Here is a 7,682-nt window from a genome sequence, read left to right as displayed (position 1 = left end):
AATGAGATAGGCTAGGATTTGTTCGAACTTGTCTTGTACTCCAAGTTGATCATTGTACCCCATGAGGTTCAAGCAATACAACAACTATTCCACCAATCTCTTTCTCCCTTCTAACATGGTATCAACCTAATCAATCTAAACCCTAGTCACCGCCCGACGCTTCCTCTCCGCGCCGCCTCGGGGGGGGGGGGGGGGGGGGGGGGGGGTCCGCCTCCATGACCGTCACGGGGGGTCGCGCTGCCCGTACCTAGGGTTCGTCCGCCGGTCGTGTTGACCGGCTGTCCTAGAGAGTCTTTTTTCCTGATCTCTTGATTCGGGTTTTCTCTCTTTCGCCGGTCGTCTTGATGTTTCTTTTTGGTTTTCCAATCTAAGATCGGTTTGCATCGCCCGCCGCCATCCGTCATCCACAACGTGCATTGGATTCGTTGACATCTTCATCGTCCCCGGCTACACATGTCTCACGAGCGCGCTGGTACGGCAGCTTCTACCTACGCTGGACTCGCGTCTTCCCCGTGTGGCCCGCGGCCACTCACGCATCACTCAAGCACCGACTGCCCGACCACGACTCCACAACCCACGCTGTCGTACCAGCGCGCTGTGGTTACCTGATATAAATGTGTTGGTAACTTTGTGCTTCATACAGGCTGCTACTGCTAAACTGGAGTCTCAATTGAACGATGCAAAGACCCGGTTGGCGGTTCAGGAAAATGAGACCCGGAAAGCTGAGTCGAAATTCCAGTTTAGTGTGGCTGAGTCGGAAAAGTTGAAGACCAGTTTTAAGGCGGAGAAAAATACTTGGGTTGAAGAAAAGACCACTTTAACACAGCGGGCCGAGAAAGCAGAAGCAGCTCTTCAAGAGGTGACCACTGAGCTCTCCAACTTAAAACACCGTGTACCTCAGATGGTTTCTGCTATCTTCGGTGAGTCGCCTTGTTATTCATCCAAAGTGAGTACTTGTCGCAATAATGTAAACCGCCATTTAACCAATCTGTAACTTACTCAGGTCCCAGGAGCAGCAACCTTAGCCAAGACACACTTGTGAAGCTCAAGGCGGTCTATACTCTTGTCGAGAAATTGTATACTGGAGCTCAGCGTACATTGGCTACCATCTCCCCGGCTAATCAAGGACCCAATCAGTTAAGCGATATGCTGAAGAAATTATCAATCTTGCCCACCAGGATTCAAGAGATAAAACGGTCATGTGCGAGAGCCGGCGCTGTGACGGGCTTGAGCCGTGCTAAGGCGTGGGTACCAGAGTTAGACCCGGCTGATGTAGCCAGTGGATATCCAAGTCTTAAGGAGGATGGTACTCCTTTTGATCAACAGGACTTTGCTACTTGTGTTAAAGCAATCCGTCCTCATGCGACAGTCATTGCCGAAGAAACCAGTCTCTCTACATATCAGTCGGCTTACGACGCAGAGAATCAGAAGATGCATACGCCTGCATACAAAGTGATGGACTTAATTCCTCTAATTCGTAAGCACACTTTCGCTCCTGAAATTGACCCATCCAATCTGATTGACGATCAAGCTGAATTCTTTGCCTTGCGTGGCTTTCATTGGTCAAAACCAAACTTCCAGACGACGGAGGAGGACGAAGAACCCGCAAGGAATGAACCGGAGGCCTCCCATCAGCAAGGTCAAGAAGATTGAACCGCTAGGCGATTTAGATACTTGATCTTTGAAAAACACTTGATCTTTTTTGGCTCATGGAGCCATGTAACAGGGTAGTTAAAACTTAACTTTGCCGTGCCATCATGCACGTTTCTGTTTTGCCTAATACTGCTGATCCACCGGTTTAAAAACCATTATGGGTATGATAGCCTTTGATTTATGCAGAGTTGAATGATTTTTATACTGCACACAAAGAAAACACAAGTGCCCTCGCGGCTTACCGCCGGGCGGGTCATGATACCCAATTAAAGCCGCTGGGGACGAATAGTCCATAACCAGAGCCGGTTTGATAATTGCTAAGTAAAATGACATACATGTGATATATACTTAACTGTCGGCTTATCAGCTTCGTGCAGCTTAGAGGTGTTAGAGCTATAACTCCCACCATAGGATTCATTATGCTCTGGCGACTTAGAGTCTGCCCTCCCGACGGGTTGCATAAACCCAAAGTATGCTTCAAATATGAACCGTAAATGGGGCAGCGGGGCCCGACTTAAAAACCAGAAGACAACGAAAGAACCAAATACGAATAAGAAATCAAAAGAGATTCGAGGCTTTTGTAGGCCGCCAAGCCTAAGTGTCTTCTTCAATGAAACTAGCCGGAGCCACTGGATTGTCCGAGCTGTCGTGAGCCTGACTCACAGTGTGCCCAATCGACATTTGAACCCTGGATAAAGTCTGGTCTTGCTCAAAGACTTATCAGGAGTATGCGGGGCCAGAGTAAGAGCATACTCACGGGCCGATTTATCCAAGTTCCAAGGAAGGCGGCTTATGAAGCCTGGATCTATCCTGACTATCTGTAAACCGTGCTCTCGCATGACAAGCCGCCGTTTGAACCTTAACCGAGCTCAGATCTTGGTCGAATACGCCATAAAGACTGATCGTTAAGAGTTCGGCGTGTCAATGAGGATGACCTGATGGAGTTGACGTAGCTGGTGTACAGGTAGAATGACCCGGTCAGAGTTTGTTCTCTTTGGTCGAATACGCCTATGTTTGAACAAACCTGGTCAAGAGGGTAGTAATGCTATGTTCTATTTGGTCGAATACGCTTATGTTTGAACAGGAAGCCCCCAAGTGACATACTTACAAGTGTGGCGTTGAGCTGATCAAGAGGGTACCGACAATTATGTTCTCTTTGGTGAATACACCTATGTTTAAACAGGAAGCCCCCAAGTGCCCATATAAGTTTGGCCTTGCGCCGATCAAGAGGGTACCGATAGCTATGCTCGATGAGCAGGAAGCCCCTAAACGATCATATAATTTTTGGCATTGCACAGATCAAGAGGGTACCGACAGCTATGCTCGATGAGCAGGAAGCCCCCAAATGATCATCATGGACCTATGTTTGAGTTGTGCTGCGCATCCAACTCTCTTTGGTCCCTGAGGTGGTGGGCGTTGAGCCTATTGAATGATGATAAAGACTCGGCTTCAAAGAAGTGAAACGACAGAGGCCCTGAATAGTCAGGGATGTCGGCTTTATTATACTACTTATAATATATACATCAGATAACTATGTACAACATGAGAGCCGGAGGCTCAAGTATAGTAGGGCCGAAGATGAGCAATGTTCCACGGCCGATGGGTATCCTCCTCCGATGTGCGTGAGTCCTTGTTGTCTCGAACATCAATAAGGTAGTATGACCCATTATGCAAATTCTTGCTGACCACAAAAGGTCCTTCCTAGGGTGGTGACAACTTATGCATATCCGTCTGATCTTGGATGAGCCGGAGCTCTAAGTCACCTTCTTGAAAAGTTTTGGTTTTGACCCGGCGGCTGTGATAACGCCGTAGATCTTGCTGGTAAATCGCCGAACGAGCCGCCGCAAGATCACACTCTTCATCCAATAGGTCAAGTGCATCTTGACGCGCCTTTTCATTGTCAGCTTCAACATAAGCCGCCACCCGAGGTGAGTCGTGACAGATGTCACTAGGGAGAACTGCTTCTGCCCCATAAACCATGAAGAAAGGTGTGTAACCCGTAGACCTATTTGGGGTCATGTTGATGCTCCATAACACTGAGGGTAACTCCTCCACCCTACAACCCGGCGTTCTCTGCAAAGGAACCATAAGCCGGGGCTTGATACCTCGCAGAATCTCCTGATTTGCTCGTTATGCGTGCCCATTAGATTGAGGGTGAGCTACAGAGGAAACATCAAGCCGGATGTGCTCCCGTTGACAAAATTCTTCCATAGCGCCTTTAGAAAGATTAGTGCCATTATCTGTTATGATGCTGTGTGGAAATCCAAAATGGAAGATCACCTTCTTCATGAATCGAACCGCCGTTGCGGCATCACATTTACTAACCGGCTTTGCTTCCACCCACTTAGTAAACTTATCGACTGCCACCAAGAGATGGGTCTTCCTATCCTTGGACCTTTTAAAAGGCCCAACCATATCAAGCCCCCAAGTTGCAAACGACCAAGTAATTGGAATTATCCTCAATTCTTGAGCCGGCACATGAGCTCGTCATGAAAATTTCTGACAGCCATCACATCTGCATACCAAATCCTCGGCATTAGCATGAGCTGTTAACCAATAGAACCCATGACAGAAAGCCTTGGCTATAAGAGATTTAAAGCCAGCATGATGACCACAATCTCCTTCATGGATTTCTCGTAAATTCTCACAACCTTCTTCAGGAGAGACGCGACGTTGAAATGCCCCTGTGACACTACGATGGTGCAACTCCCCATTGACAATCGTCATTGACTTAGACCGCTGGGTTATCTGTCTGGCCAAGACCCCATCCTCTGGCAATTCACCCCGGTTCATGTAAGCCAAATACAAAACCGTCCAATCAGGCATAGCATGAAGAGCTGCCACCAATTGTGCTTTCGGGTCAGGAACATCGAGGTCCTCCTCTGTAGGTAATTTGACCGAAGGGTTGAGTAAAACATCCAAGAATGTGTTAGGTGGCAACGGTTTATGTTGTGACCCTAGCCGGCTTAAATTGTCAGACGTCTCATTCTTCCTTGGGTCAATATGCTCAACTTGGTAACCCTTGAAATGACCTACAATGGCATCAACCTCTCGTCGATAAGCCGCCATAAGCGGATCCTTAGAATCCCAAGTACTAGAAACTTGCTGAGCCACCAGATCTGAATCACCAAAGCACCTCACCCGGCTTAAGTTCATTTCCTTAGCCATCCGAAGACCATGGAGCAAGGCCTCATACTCATCTGCACTGTTAGTATAGGGGAACATTAGCCGGAGAACATAAGAAAACTTGTCACCTCATGGGGAAGTCAAAACAACTCCAGCCCCTGAGCCCTTTAGTTGTCTGGATCCATCAAAGTGAATAGTCCAATATGTGTTATCCGGATTTTCCTCAGGTGCCTGCAACTCTGTCCAATCATTGATGAAATCCACAAGTGCTTGGGACTTGACGGCCGTGCGTGGCACATACTTTAAACCGTGAGGACCAAGCTCAATGGCCCACTTAGCAACCCAGCTTGTGGCTTCCCTATTTTGGATGATGTCTCCTAAAGGAGCGGAGCTAACCATAGTAATGGGATGACCTTGAAAATATTGCTTGAGCTTCCGGCTTGCCATAAAAACCCCATACACAAGCTTCTGCCAGTGCAGATATCTCTGCTTGGATTCAATAAGTACCTCACTGATGTAATAAACTGGCCGTTGGACCGGGTACTCCTTGCCCGCCTCCTTTCTTTCCACCATGATGGCTACACTGAAAGCCCGGCTATTAACAACCACATATACCAACATAGGCTCTTTATCAATAGGGGCAGCAAGCACGGGCGGCTCAGCCAACTGTTTCTTCATATCCTCAAACGCTTGATCAACAACATCACTCCAAACAAAGTGATCTGTCTTCTTCATCATCTGATAAAGAGGAATAGCCTTCTCACCCATTATGAACCGACTTAGAGCTGCAATACGACCCGCCAGACGCTGAACATCATTAACACACGTCGGCTTAGCCAATGAAGTAATGGCTTTGATCTTCTCCGGGTTAGCTTCAATGCCTCTGTTAGAAACCAGGAAACCCAAGAGCTTGCTGCTGGCACACCAAAGACACACTTAGCCGGGTTGAGCATCATCTTGTAGACCCGGAGATTGTTAAACGTCTCTCTCAAACCATCAATCAGGGTCTCCATCTCTCTTGACTTCACCATAATGTCATCTACATAAGCATGAACATTGCGCCCAATCTGATTGTGAAGGCAATTTTGCACACATAGCTGATAAGTCGCCTGGGCACTCTTGAGCCCAAAAGGCATAGACACATAACAGAAGGCTCCAAATGGAGTAATGAAAGATGTATTCTCCTGGTCCTTAACTGCCATCTTGATCTGATGATAACCAGAATAAGCATCCAAAAAAACTCAAACGCTCACAACCCGTCGTAGCATCAATGATTTGATCAATACGAGGGAGAGCAAACGGATTAGCCGGACATGCCTTGTTCAAGTCCGTGTAATCCACACACATTCGCCAAGTGCCATCCTTCTTGAGTACTAGCACCGGGTTAGCCAACCACTCAGGATGAAAAACTTCAACGATAAACCCGGCCGCCAAGAGCCGGGCCACTTCCTCACCGATGGCCTTCCGCCTCTCCTCATTAAATCGGTGAAGAAACTGCTTGACCGTCTTAAATTTTGGATCAATATTAAGAGTGTGCTCAGCAAGTTCCCTCGGTACACCTGGCATGTCTGAAGGCTTCCATGCAAAGATGTCCCGGTTCTCATAGATGAACTCGATGACGCGCCTTCCTATTTTGGATCCAGATTAGCGCTGATGTTGAACTGTTTAGATGAGCCGCCAGGGACGAAGTCAACCAATTTAGTATCATCTGCCGACTTAAACTTTAACGAAGGATCATGCTTCGTAGTTGGTTTTTTCAATGATGTCATGTCTGCCGGGTCAACATTATCCTTTTAAAATTTCAACTCTTCCGTTGCACAAACCGATTCATCATATGCCGCATCACCTTCCTCACACTCCAAGGCCACCTTGCGACTCTCATGCACTATGATGGTGCCCTTATAACCCGGCATCTTAAGCTGCAAGTACACATAGCAAGGCCTCGCCATGAACTTAGCATAAGCCGGCCGCTCAAACAGAGCATGATAAGGGCTCTTGATCTTGACCACTTCAAAGGTTAAAGTTTCAGACCTGGAATCATGCTCATCTCCAAAGGCAACTTCCAAAGATATCTTACCCATCGGGTAGGCCGACTTACCCGACACCACACCATGGAAGACAGTGTTTGACGGCTTAACATTTTTATCTGTCAGTCCCATGCGACGGAAGGTCTCATAATAAAGGATGTTAATGTTGCTACCTCCATCCATGAGCACCTTAGTAAATTTATAGCCCCCAACCTGAGGTGCTACCACCAGAGCCAGATGACCCGGATTATCTACCCAAGGCGGATAATCCTCGCGACTCCACACAATAGGTTGTTCTGACCACCTCAAATAACGTGGCACCACTGGCTCAATCGCGTTCACGACCCTCTTATGAAGCTTCTGATCTCGCTTACACAAGCTAGTGGTGAAGACGTGGTATTGTCCATTATTTAACTGCTTCGGGTTGGTCTAATAACCAGACTGCTGCTGCTGTTGACTCCCCTGATTACTCTACTGATTGTAACCACCCTGGTTGCCGTGACCTTGAAACTCGGAACTTGAACTGCCACCTCCATGCCCGGACCATGAGAACCGGACCCTGATCCACCGTTTGGGCCATGGTGGCGCTGGATGGACTCCCTAAAGCTTCTCATTATGCTGCAATCTTTTCACGAATGAGTAGCCGGCTTCCGATCCGTTCTGTGTTTCGGACACGGCTGATTTAACATTGCCTCAAGGTCGAATCCTATCCTCGGAGCCGTTTGTCCCTTACGATGTTGGTTATAATTGCGCGCATCGGTGTTAGGCACAAAGTCATCAGCTTTGCGCTTACCGTTGTCGCCCTGATTGGTAGAATTATATTATTGTCCCTTCACGCTTTTACTCTTCTTTCCCTTTCCCTATTTTTCATCCTCG

The sequence above is a fragment of the Triticum urartu genome, unplaced genomic scaffold, assembly GCF_003073215.2.
Source record: "Triticum urartu cultivar G1812 unplaced genomic scaffold, Tu2.1 TuUngrouped_contig_327, whole genome shotgun sequence".
NCBI lineage: Eukaryota > Viridiplantae > Streptophyta > Magnoliopsida > Poales > Poaceae > Triticum > Triticum urartu.
This window is presented reverse-complemented; position numbering follows the sequence as displayed.